This window comes from Ursus americanus, chromosome 35 (genome assembly GCF_024610735.1).
Source record: "Ursus americanus isolate L20-20 chromosome 35, mUrsAme1.1.p, whole genome shotgun sequence".
NCBI lineage: Eukaryota > Metazoa > Chordata > Mammalia > Carnivora > Ursidae > Ursus > Ursus americanus.
In genome coordinates this window covers 1,446,597-1,459,535 of record NC_142161.1, presented here as the reverse complement: position 1 = coordinate 1,459,535, position 12,939 = coordinate 1,446,597, and the positions used below count along the sequence as shown (strand labels likewise).

Here is a 12,939-nt window from a genome sequence, read left to right as displayed (position 1 = left end):
GAAACCAAGGAATCCATGTAGGAAAGGGCCTTCCCGTTTGGAAATGCAGGCTCTGAGAGACTCTTCTACCTGTCTGTTTTCTTTTCTCCCTGTATATTCTGCCTTCCTGAAGTCTAGGCCAAGGAATACATCTGAGCATTGACTCATCTTCCTTCCAGTGCTATCCCTGAGCTCTAACATTAGGAGGTCACTTTTCCCCCCAGATCCCAACATTTATTAATCCCCTTTTTGGTAAGAATTAGGTTCAGAGCTGCAGAAACTGTTCTGTAAATGGAAAAAACTTTAGTAAAAGATTTTGGTTTTCAGAAAGTCATTTCATTTGATGAATTTTAAAGATTTGCTCTTTGAGAAGCTCCTTTTCGGTCATCAACATAAAAATGAACCCATCATTTAAATATCCATGCTGTATTACTGTCCAGCACTGAGTTATGAACTTGCGGTGTTGTGATTTATAATATATATGTGATCTTACCCCGTTTCTGCAGCAAAGCTCCTTAAAGCCCTTGGAATTCCTAAGTGTGGAGGGTGATGGGGTATCTTTTGTTTGCTGTGTTAATGAGAGACTTTGGGACTGAGGAGGGGGCTGGTTGCCTGCCAGTGGAACCAACCACTTGATTATTGGGTGGGAACTTTCAGGCCCGCCCTCCACCTCCTGGGAGGGGAGAGGGGCTGGAGAACAATGATTGTCATGAAATCATAAAATCATGCCCATGTGATGAAGCCTCCGCAAATACCCTGAAGGACGGGTTCTGAGAGCTTCTGGGTTGGTGAACATTGGAGGTGCTGGGAGAGTGGCGCTCTGGAACGGGGCATGGAAACTCGATCCATACCCCTTTCCCCGTACTTGGCCCTACGCAGATCTTCTCTCTTACCTCTTCCTGAGTTGTATCCTTTTATAATAAACCGGTAGGTTTGTAAGTGAAATGTTTCTCTGAATTTTGTGAGCCACTGTAACAAATTAATTGAGCCTAAGGAGGCAGTGGTTGGAACCTTCCATCTGTGGCTAGTCAAGCACAGGTGGCAAACTGGACTTGTGATGGGCATCTGAAGGGTGCTGGGGGTCCAGTGTGGTGGGACTGAGCTGTGCAAGCTGACACTATCTCCAGATAGGTCGTGTCAGAAAAGGACATGCGGGTGGTGTCAAAGACTTGCTTGTCACGTGGAAGAAACACATTGCAACTGGTGTCAGAATTGTAGAACTTTATTGAAAGTCGATACGGGGATTTGAAATTAAATGAAATCATTGATGGTCTGGTTTATCTCCAGGGATGGGGGGAATGAAAGTCCATGCAATACTTGTTAAACTAACACACTTAGGACGTAAGATCGTCAGAGAGCCCAGAGGAGGGGGATCCTTCACCCTGAAACTAAGGGGAAATAGAATTTGTAAAGAGGATTGTCTGAATCCTCTTTATGTTCATTAATACTTGCCTATCCAACCTTCCAACAAAAGCAAGGGGAATGGGTAGGATGCTCTTGTCTCCAAGATAAGAGGTTGGGTTTCCGCGGGATCAATAGAAGAGCTTAATATATATCCTTTGGATTTTGGGGAGCATACTCGCATCTGACATATGGCTGAGGAGCCTGAAGGCAAGAGCCTGTTTCCTCAGGCAGCAGGAAAGATACACAGATAGGAGGGGGGAGGGGCACAAGACTTTGTTGTGAAGTAACTGAACTTCCGCGGAATGTAAGGTAAAGTTTGCCTTAGAGGTTCCTACGGTCCAAAGACAACCTCCGGGAGAGAGGAAGGCACTACGTGGGAATCACTTAGGTAGAGCTTGACTGGTGATCATCTGATCCTGAGGGACAATCACCAACAAATAGATCTAAAAACCGCATACATCCTGTTCTAGGGGAGTTAACAGTGAAAAGACCAACAGTATTGTTAAGTTCTCTGAAGACCTTAGGGGAGACAGATTTACATTTTGGTCAGGCCCTGAGATCACAAATCAGAATGAAAAATAGCAGTCAATAAAGAACTTTCTTGTATCCCTACCTCTGGTCCCTCTCCAGGCTTTTACCAGGAATGTGAAAATGGCATTTTGTAGTGAAGGGGAAATAAGCATGGAAAAAGAAAATCAACAACCTCTTCACATATTTAAACACAGCTTGGTTAGGAAAGAAAAAAAGCATTTTCATACTGTTCATTGTCTGCTGAGTTGAGACTGTTTGCAACTTAAAATGAGAGTTAAAAGTGGTGGCGGCGACTTGCTGGAGGCGGAGCCCACATGCAAGAGGCAGCACCTGCAGGCTGGAGTCGGCCTCCGCAGCAGTGAAGGGAGCAGGGACATGCAGGGAGTGCGCCCCTGCTGGAGGTGGGTCCGAGTCCCACCCCCCCCCCCACTGGAGACAGAAGGGTCGTCCACGGATGCAGCGCCCCTGCTGCAGGCACCAGCGGCAGCGCCCACTGGGCTGGAGGCCTACAGCGACCACTGAGGCAACAATGGAGGCGGCTCCCTTGCAGGAGCTGCAGGAGGCTTTGCTCTTACTGGAGGCGGCTCGTGCATCAGCATCCTTCCTGGGACCGGCGCCCGCCGCAGTGGAGGAGGCGTCCTTCTCGCTGGAGGCAGCAGGGGCGACCACAAGATGCAGCGTGCCTGCCAGAGGTGCCCGCTGCAGCGCCCCTGCTGGAAGCTCCCGGGGCACCGCTGTTTCTGGAGGCAGTGCCCCTGGCACAGGAAGCAGCAGGGGCGACTATGGAAGCCCCGCAGGCTGGGGGCAGAGCCCCGCTGGCTGGGGGCGGAGCCCCGCAGGCTGGGGGCGGAGCCACGCACGCTGGGGGCGGAGCCCCGCACGCTGGTCGCTTCTCACTTCGGTGCTGCGCGGACTCCAGTGCGGACGTGTTGGCAGCGGTGGAGTCTTCGGCAGCGTTGATCGTGTCATCGGCGGCAGCACTGGAGGTGTCCTGGGCTTCGAGGGAGTCAGCGAGAGCGGCGGCGTCCCTGGAGGCAGCAGAGGCTGCTTTATTGGAGGGGCGTCGACTGAAGAGGTCTCGGTGTTGGAGGCAGCCCCAGCCTCGGCGGCGCTGGCGGCGGCGCCTCCCTTTGACGTCAGTGGTGCGCCGCCTCCGGCATTGAAGGTGGCGTCGCTAGAGGCATCGCTGGAGGCGGCATCCACAGATTCGGCCTCGGCGCTGGAGGTGGCTGCGGCGGCTGTGGAGGCAGCGGCAACGAGGGCGACGGTGAGTTCCCAAGTGGCATGGGCTGCGACGCAAGGGGCGGTGAGGGTGGTGAGGGCAGCGGCGGGGAGTTCCGTGGTCGTGCTGTGGCGCGGGTGTTGATTTCCGTGGCGACGGTGGTTGCGCGTCAGTGAGGTCAGGGGCCCTGGTGGCAGCGGCACCTGCATTGTAGGTGTGCAGTGACGTCAAGGGCCGTGGAGTCGTGGGTTCCCTGGCGGGGAAGAGGATGGCATGGTTGGTTAGGGCTCTGAGTCCCAGGCGGCGGTGAGGGCGAGGATTGTGAGTTGTCATGGGTGGCGAGGGCAGCAGCCGTATGGTCCTAGGCAGAGATGGGAGAGGGCGTGGGCGGTATGTTCAGCGGTGGCCACAGCAGGAAAGGCTGTTGCTTGGGTGGTGGGGAGATGGGTTGGGTTGGAAGGGGCTCTTTATGGATCTGTTTGTCCACGGACATGGTCTTGTAGGTTATTCTTCTCTCTCGGGTCCTCTATGTTATGTACATACAGTCTTGTATTATAATTTATTTTATAGATGTTTTATATATTGTATACTTCAATATGATGCTTTATATGTTAAATTAGTTACATATGGTTAATGCTGCAATGAAGATGCAGGTATAAATATGTTTTCAAATAGGTATTTTCATTTTGTTCCGTTAAAAGCTAAGAAGAGAAGTTACTGGATTGTAGGATAGTTCTCTTTTTAATTTTTCTTTTGTTTGCGGAGGCTGCATACTGTTTTCCACAGCGTGTGCACCTACTTCTGTACCCACCAACAGCGCACCAGGGATCCCTTTCCTTCACATCTTAGCTAACGTTTGTTATTTCTGTCTTTTTGATACTGAACCTTCTAAGCAGCGTGAGGCGATACCTCAGTGTTGTTTCGATTTGCATTTCCCTGATGATTATTGATGTGGAGCATCTTTTCACGGAACTGTTGACGTCTCTGTGTCTTCTCTGCATAATGTCCGTTTGGAAAATCCTTCCACTTTGTTTGTTGTTGTTGTTGTGATTGAGTTGTAGGAATTCATTCTATATATTGGAAAGTCACCTTTTATGAGATTTATGAGTAGCAAGTCTTTTCTCCCAGGCGGTAGGTTGCCTCTTTATTTAGTTGGTGATTTTCATGGTTGGGCAGGAGCTTTTTAGTTTCTTGTAGCTTCGCTTATTTACTTTTGCTTTTACTGCCTTGGCTTTTGGAACATGATCCAAAAAAAAAAAAAAAAATCACGCCTGAGTAGTACGCAGGGCAGCTTTGTCCCTATGTTTCCTGCTAAGAGTTGTAAGGTTTCAGGTCTTGAATTCATTTTGAGTTAATGTTTGTGTCGAGTGTAAGATAGTGGTACGGATTCATTCTTTTGCATGGGTCTGTTCGGTTTTTCCAGCACCGCTTAGTAAAGGGACTGTCCTTTCCCCCTTGCATATTCTTGGCTCCTTGGTCATAAAGTACTGGACCGTAGAAGTGTGGGTTTACTTCTGGGCTCTGTCTTCTGTTCTGTTGATCTGTGTGTCTGCTTTGATGCCAATATGCCAGCAATCAGTAGAGCTTTGTAATAGAGTTTGAAACGAGGGAGCACAGATTTTTATGCATTTTGTACCCTGCCACTTTACTGAATTTGTTCAATAGTTTTTTTTGTGGTTGTGTTTAGGGTTTTCTACATATAATATCATGTCATCTGAAAAGAGTGACCTTCACTTCTTGTTTTCCAGTTTGGATGCCTTTTATTGATTTAGTTTTCTTGTGTAATTGCTCTGGCTAGGATTTCCAGTATTGCAGTGGACGCTTGGCCAACGTGGGTCTGAACTGGGCAGTCTGCTTATTGCGTGGGTTTTTTCAGTAAAGAGACGTTGCTCTAAATGTATTGTCCGTAAGGTTTTTCTTTGTTATTTCTTTTCAGATTTTTATTTGTTAGTTAAGGTGGCCTTATAGGTGGCCTGCTGCCACCTTTCCCGTGAGCGGAGAGTGGGAGGGGTGCACTGCAGCGCAGGGTGGCTGTTACGTTGGGGTCAGGGAAGGAGGAGGAGAACGTTCCAGCGACCCTCTGGTGACACCCACGGCCTGCCCCGCAGCCCCTCGGTGTGGTTCCAAGAGAGGGAGGTGGTCCTGGGCCAGCTGACCCCTGTTTCCTTCCACCTGTAGGTGTGAAGAAATAGCGGCACTATGAGCTCATCCGGATGGCGTACGACATCACTGGTGAGAGCCCGGCTAGTGTGCCCGTGGTGGTGCTTGTCGTCGAGGCTGCTAAGCTCCAGGCGCCACTACTCCTCACCCTACTTACTACAACTTGTGGAAGCAGCAGGCCGTGGGCGGGCAAGCCCGGTACAGGTACAAGGTAGTGGCACATAGGGAGGCAAGGCCACACCTGCACAATGTGGTCACCGCGCAGAGCGCCACGTTCATGCCCGCTGCCTGGCAATGAGACTCGGCTCACCAGCCAGGTGAACTGCCCCAGGCTGGAAAAGCAGCATGGGTGAGAGTCCCAGCCTCGGAGTCCTGAATGCAGTTCCTTACTCCTTGAGGACAGCACTGGGGTCAGGGAAGGGGCAGGAGAGGAACACAACACACTGGGGGATTCCTGCACCCTGAGTCCTACAGCGCCCAGCCTCAGAAGGCCCAGAGTGAACATCAGTGGGCACAGAAACGGTGGGGCCCTACGTCTCTACCAGTTAGGATTCCACTGAAGGAACCTGGGGCTCTGGGTCCTCTTCTCCTTCGCTGGTACCCCATCCACAGGATAACGGGGACCTGAGCCCCTCTTGGGGGCTTGAGCCTCTGGCGCAACCCTTGCAAAAGCGCCTCTGAGCAGAGCTGCGTCCCCTGGCCAAGATTATGCAGAGGGGTCGTTCACGCATTGGCTGCCTTTCCCTGCACACCTGCGCCCTCACCGCCTCTGCGGCATCATCTCTCCTCAAGGCCACACACTACATGGCAGCTTGCCAGGCCGCAACTGCCCAGCCTAGGCCCCGGGGGTGGTGTGGCTGCTGCCTCCTGGCAGCGTGAGTCTCCAGCTGCAGACGGGCAAGCTGGAAGCATCTCTGCTTGCCTTCTGAGAGATCGCCTGTTTTTTTGTCAGTTTCCCAAACTGTTCCTGCGAACGGGGCAAGCTCCGGTGGTTCTGTGCATGAGTTCCATTGGCATAGGTTAGCCTGAGACCCTAAACCTCCATGCGGCGGAGAACCCTGCTTCTTGCACCTGAGGGCAGGGGGGTGACCCTCCTCGCTCTAGGGACTGAGCTCTGAGGGATGGCAGTGTGGCATCCCAAAAGGGTCCAGCTTGTGGGGCTGCAGAGGCTTCAGGAGCCCAGCCCGGGTTAGAGCCCTCAGGCCGGGGAGTAGCACCCACACTGCTGCCTGGGCTCAGCAGAAAGATGGTGGCACAGGGCTTATGGATAAGACAAACGGTGGGTCGTTCCAGAAAAGATTCTCCAACCAAGGCAGTCGCTTATTTGCTGTCAGCTATGGATGGAAGCCCAATGTGTCCTTTTTGTAAATTGAGGTATTTTGGGGGAAAAAAAAAAAAGAAAAAACTCATTGAAAATCATAAACTGATTCTAAATGGCCACAGCCTGTTGGGGGCCCAGCTCTGGAGGTCAGCATTGCTACGTGCACCCTGCCAGAGTATTTGGTGTTGACTCATGCCCATGAGCACTCAGAGCCAGAGCCTTCCTGCCCACTCACCTTCCAGCTTGTTGGCCCTCCTGCTCACAGCCGCAGCTCTGACCCCGACCAGCAGGCCGGGGCGTCCCCTGTCAGCCCCGCCAGTGCACCTTACGGGACGTCTGCCTGTAGGAGAGAGAAGCCAGAGGGCCTGAGCTGACCCTTGACCCCTTGGCCTCCACCTCCTGAGCATCTGAGGTGATTCTGCCCAGGCTCTGTTCACCCTGGTTCTTAACCTCAGGCACCAAGCCCCACAGCACCATGAAAAGGCAAAGCGAGAAGAGGTTTGGAGGTTGGTGACAAGGCCTCAGCGTGTTAACCCCGAAAACCGTAATTTGATGCAGTGGTTGCCAGCTTCTGTGATGTTCGTAGTGGGTTTTAAGGGTTTGGTTCTGTGTCGAGGTGGAACTGTTCTCAGTCACTGTGTTTGGGTTGTGTGGAAGGGTTTGCAATCCTACTAATGGTAGAGACCATTTCCTAAAATGTTCGGTTGACCAGATGCCTCTTGTTAAATGGTCTGATCGTGTCTGTGGCTTCTCTTGTACAAGTAGTTCAGGATTTGCCAAAGTGTCTTTCCGTGTAATGGCTTAAGTCAGTCAACAGAGAGCATGGGCAAAAATTCCAGGCTGTTAATTTTGGGCTCTGCGGTCTTAAAATGTCCTGCTTCTCCTCAGATGAGACCATACTCTACAGTCATTGAGCAAACCACTACGTTATGGAGTTGAATGGGAGCCAGGTAAAAAATGCATGTTTTTGAGACATCCAGCGGACGTCATAATCACCCTGATGACTTGGGGGGCCCATTGGGGTCCCTAAGGAGAGCCCAAGAACAAAATCACATTCTGCTGGGCGAAGCCCAGAGCCTACAGCTGGGAGTCCTGTGCTCCCTCTGTCTTAGGGAACATTTTTTCCAAGAACGTTCAGGGCCAAAAGATTAGGGACTGGCTGCTCCAGAGATGAGGTGTGACAGAAGCCAGACAGAGACCCAAACAAGCCCCTCAGAAGGCCTCCATGGACATGTCTGCTAGAGAGGTTCATCATCCACCTCAGTAGGGCCACGCGGCTCCCGCGTGGGCCTGGCCACAAGGCCCTTCTGGCCCAGTGCCACCTGTAGCACGGATGTCCCCAGTCCCCCCGAGACAGGAAATGAAATCTGCCGTGTCCACACGCTGGAACCTACACAGCTGTTTGAACGTGTGAGCTGAAGTAACATCAGTAGGCACAGAGCAAGCCTCAAGTTATGCCCTTAGGAGGAAAAACAAGGGTGCTCTGTCCAGTGTGTGCACACATGTGTGTAAATGCACACATACACACACACACTCAGGATGTGTAAAGACCACCTCTGGAACGATGGACAAGAACTCGGTAACATTGGTTACCTCCAGCCTTGGCACGGTCTGAATTTGTCACCACGCACACAGTATATCTTCTCAAACAGAAGAGGAAAATGATGCCAGGGCATCAAGGCTGACTGCCCCCCTCCCCAGTGCCTCTCCTCTCCGGGCATCCTGGGCGCTGGTCACAGACGTGAATTGAAGCGGGTGGGCTGTGACCTAGCCGTGTCGTCTTGGGAGGATTGCTGCTGCTCTCCAATTTGTTAATTTTTTATAATACCACACTAAGCTGTTTTGAGGTGTAAGTGAGAAGTGGGTGGGGAAGCCGTCTGCAGACTCCTGTTGTCCCCAGCACAATCAGCTCAGGACACCTCAAGCCAGAACTGGTCCCTCCAGTGGGGGCCTGTCCACCCAGACGTCCACAGAAAAACCAGAGGTGGAGGGCCCCGGCACCTGCTTAGACAAAGAAGTCCAGACTGCCACACACCAACCACGCCAAGACTTCACTGCCAACCTCTTCCTGCTCGTAGGCTTTTAGGTAAATGTAGCACCGTCCAAATCAAAATCCACTACGCTGGTTCAGAGCCCTCACCCTGAAAGAGAACTGTGGTCAACATTTTGTTCTGGAACAACCTAGGCCCTTTTAGCTAAGAAATTGTACCTTGGGTCAGTCCCATCATCTGTTTAGAGTTCCGTAGTGCTGGAAAGCGTCCTACATTTGTTGTCTTTGTTTTTGTTTTAAATTAGTAATGAGGTTTTGGAAATATTTGCGTATCTAACCTGTGACATGAAAACACAGGGACCGAAGCCCGTTCTCCCCCTGCCCTGTTCGTCTTCTCCCTCCCAAACCGCCATCATATGTACTTGTCCTGGCCTCCTGAGTAGTCTCTGCTGATGACTGTCTCTCATGATGCCCAGAACAAGCACCACTAAATGTGGTTTCTGAATTTGCTGTTGCCTTTGAGTGACTCTGAATCTAAGTGGATAAGATCTTACAAAATATGGGTTTGATGGGGACAGAGAATGATAAAAAAGGCTCTTCTGAGAAAACATTTTGAAATCCGGAGCACAGCACATTGTCCGATTTGGTTTACGCTACGATCACAATCTGAGAATTTAAGGGGCAGAGGTTTCCAGGAACATCCCAGGCAGGTCACTGGGTCTTGCAGTGAGCGAGCAGGCCTGGGAACACCTGCAAGGTGGGGCCGGTGAGGTCTCTGATGGAGATCAGGGCTTGGCAAACCACAGCCCAGTCCACAGAAGGAGCCTGTATTGCATGGTGCACTGGGTGTTATAGGCAAGTAATGAATCCTGGAACATTACATCAAAAACTAGGGGTGTACTGTATGGTGACTAACATAATATAATAAAAAATATCATTATTTAAAAAAAAAAAAGAAAGCATGTTGATGGGTCTTGCCTTTCATCTAATCTGATAGGCTCCTGTCTTTGGATTGGGCTATTGAGCCTATTTACATTCAGAGTAACTACTGAGAGCTGTGAATTTACTGCCATTGTATTGCTTGTAAAGTCCCTGTTTCTGTATATTGGCTCTGTTCCTTTCTGATCTTTGTCCTTGTGGACTCTCTCTTTGCTTCATTGTTCCCCTTTAATATGTTATTTTAATAATACAATGCCAATCTAAAGAATTCTGGTATAACAGTTCGGGATTGGTTACTGCTTAGTTTTCAGTGGAGGCAAAGGTTTGTAAAAGTTAAAATTCTGCTAAGTGTACATTGAGATTGCTGGAAATGATAGGGGAAGCAACTGTGTATGCAAGAAAGGTTAAGTTGTATTTTTATAAGAGCACTATAAGGAATGAGAATTTGTTCAGGAAAGAAAAAAAGCAATTTTGTTATTTTGTCCTAAATAAAGACTGTTTATTCAGAGAGAAAAGTCTCAGGACAAAATCTGAATGAAAAAGAAAGGTGTAGGAAGTTTGTGAAGCGCAACTTCGGAAAAAACTTTTATTTATGGTCAGGACTAAGATTGAAATGAATGGATTTTATAGGTACAATGGTATAAGTCTGAAATTCTGCTTTTTTTCTCTCTGTTAAAAGGACAAAATTTTCCTGGATTGTTGGTCTGCTCTTGATGTGAAAGAGTTGTATCCCGGAGTCCATAGTCTCTCATGGTTCATCTCCCCCTCTGGTGCCCCCCCCTTCATTTTTCCCTTCCTTCTCCTAAGGATCTCCCTGCTATTCCTTATGTTCCACAAATAAGTGAAAGACCATGGACCCAGGGAAGCAAAGGAGGGTTGTAGAGGGGAGGGCGGCGGGGAAATGGGTTAGACCGGTGAAGGGTGTTAAGAAGGGCAGGTATTGCATGGAGCACTGGTTGTTATATGCAAACAATGAATCATGGGACACTACATCAAAAGTGAATGATGTACGGTATGGTGACTACCGTATCGTAAAAAAAAAAAGATGAAAGATTAAAAAGAGGGAGTTGTAAACAAAGATGTTATTACTATTATTATTATGTGTTTTCTTTACCTTTGCAGAAAAGCAAAGTTTCTGTGTTTTGTCTTTATCAGGTTTTTAATGACTTAAGAGGACTGAAATGTCTCAGTTTGAAAGAAGCTAAGTTTTGCTAAAGATTGCACAATCTTCCCTAAAATGTCTTTTGGCCTCCTTGGTTCAGTTTAAGTAGTGAGTTTTGTCATGATCCATATATCTATTTAGGCCTATGGTTTAAACCATTCTGAATTTTTAAACAAATTGCCTGGGATTTAAATTGTAAGTGGAGACTTTGCTTTTCTGTTCTTTTCATTTTACTACTTAGGCTTCTTTGGTATGTTAAGTCACTTGGGAAGCATTGTGAAATAAATGATTGGGAAACCACGGGTTCTGTTGTATGGGTAAATGTTATAATTGTTGTAGGAATTATGTGAATTCCTCAAGCTTTAATATGTCTCAGTAGAAGGTCCTCACTCGATATGCTAATTATGGAAATGTTCTGTGTCACAGAAGTAACGGGATTTCCTTGTCAAGTGCGTTGTAATGAGCTCTCATCAGATCTTGAGCCATGTACATTTGTGATTCTTGTGTCATTTATGCCCTTGTCGAATGTGTTTCATCCTCAAGGAGATTCATGAAAGGAATTTTTGACAAATATAAGTTGTGCTCTTTAAAATCCTAAAACTCAACTGGGTAAGAATTTCCAGATCTAATGGAGCCGGTTTTGTTGCATTCAAACAGAACAAGAACTAATACTATGGGGCAGAAAGAGTTGAGGACGATGATGATAGTTTTGTGACTCTTGTTTGAAACATTGCTGGTTCTTTAATATGTGTTCCTCCAGATTTAAGGAAACTTTATGTTAAAATATGCATGATATAGGGAGATCGGATAAAATATGTTTTTGTGAACAAGTGGAAACATTTCACTTTTCTCCCTACCCGAATCCTCCAGAATTCAGCAGCTCTCAGTGAGTATTCCTTCTTTCAAGGTAAGTTTGATTATTTGCCAAAGTTCAACACAAGTCTGTTTTCCTTGCAACAGGTCACTCCTGGAAACTTTAGTTATTTTACCAAGGCGTTGAATGAAGTGTCCTGTTGGAGAGAGAGAGACATGCATATAGACCCTGATATGACCAGACAAGTTGAAGGATATCAGGTTGACTTGATGGAGCCCCTTGGACATATTGGCCTGATAACCTTGCTTACAGAGTTCTCAGGAGCCTTGCCAGATGAGTAAAGAGGGTTACTTCCCGGCAGGTGTCGGAACCTCAGGATAGTTTGGGGATCTCAAAAAGAAGAATTGACCCGAATCTACAGGTACTGCAGGCAAGTCTGTGGTGAGTATTTGGCTTGGCCTCTGGCCTCAAGACACGATTGCCAGTTCAATCTAGAAGATTCCTTACGAAAAGTTCTGGCAAAGCAAGGTTTACAAATGTATACGGTCCATTACTGTTCTTGCTGAGCTTAGTTAGAATAGATGCTATGTGAAGTCAGTCAAGCAGAGAAAGACAATTACATGGTTTCCCTTATTTGTGGAACATAAGGAGTAGCAGGGAGATCATTAGGAGAAGGAAGGGAAAGAGGAAGGGGGACGGATAACAGAGGGAGAGAGGAACCATGAGAGACTCTGGACCCAGAGAAACAAACTGAGGGTTTTAGAGAGGAAGGGGGTGGGGGGATGGGCTAGCCGGGTGAAGGGTATTAAGGAGGGCACGTGTTGTGTGGAGCACTGGGTGTTATACACAATCAGTGAATCATGGGACACTACATCAGAAGCTAATGATGTACTGTATGGTGACTCATACAGCATCGTAATAAAAATAAATGAAAAAAAAAAAAGAGTAGATGCTAAGCCAGCAAGTGTGCGATGATCGCTGCGGCCTTCTTTCATCTAAGAAACAATCACAGATCCGTGTAACTGAAAGGCATCACCCATCTGGATTAGCACACACTGCAAACACGCCTGATATTTCTGTGCCTCAAAATGGGTCCCCTTCAGCTATGAAACCATTTATCTTGCAAGTTAGGTTGGAGATATGACTTTTGACACTGACAGTGTTTTCTGATTGGGCAAATCCTATCGGAATGCCACCCAAAGTAATCTTGGAATCCCCTAGAAGCTGGTGGTTCGAGTGCTTGCACCTTGGGTCAGTATCATAAATGCTGGTTAGGATTTAAACCCCTTTAAATCTCCTCAGAAATTTAAATTTGCATTTTGTGGTGATGAGTGTTTTGACTTCAGGTGTCTGTGAGAGGCAAATCTTCACAAGAAAAGACCCCAGGCCGATTTCAGCCAAATAGAGACTTTAGAGA

At 48.2% G+C, this 12,939-nt stretch overlaps 1 long non-coding RNA gene across 2 annotated transcripts in view; it reads left to right on the top strand.

Annotated features, from left to right (window-relative positions):
* Window positions 1-12,939, top strand: part of LOC148107074 (uncharacterized) — a 102,771-nt gene that overhangs the window by 40,671 nt on the left and 49,161 nt on the right. Inside the window, exon 5 of one of the 2 annotated variants that reach the window (XR_015723065.1) lies at window positions 11,669-11,963. This is a non-coding gene — a long non-coding RNA (uncharacterized LOC148107074). Of the gene's footprint in view, window positions 1-2,013; window positions 2,309-11,668; window positions 11,964-12,939 lie in introns of those variants that run through there. The other variant, XR_015723066.1, reaches the window with a different exon arrangement.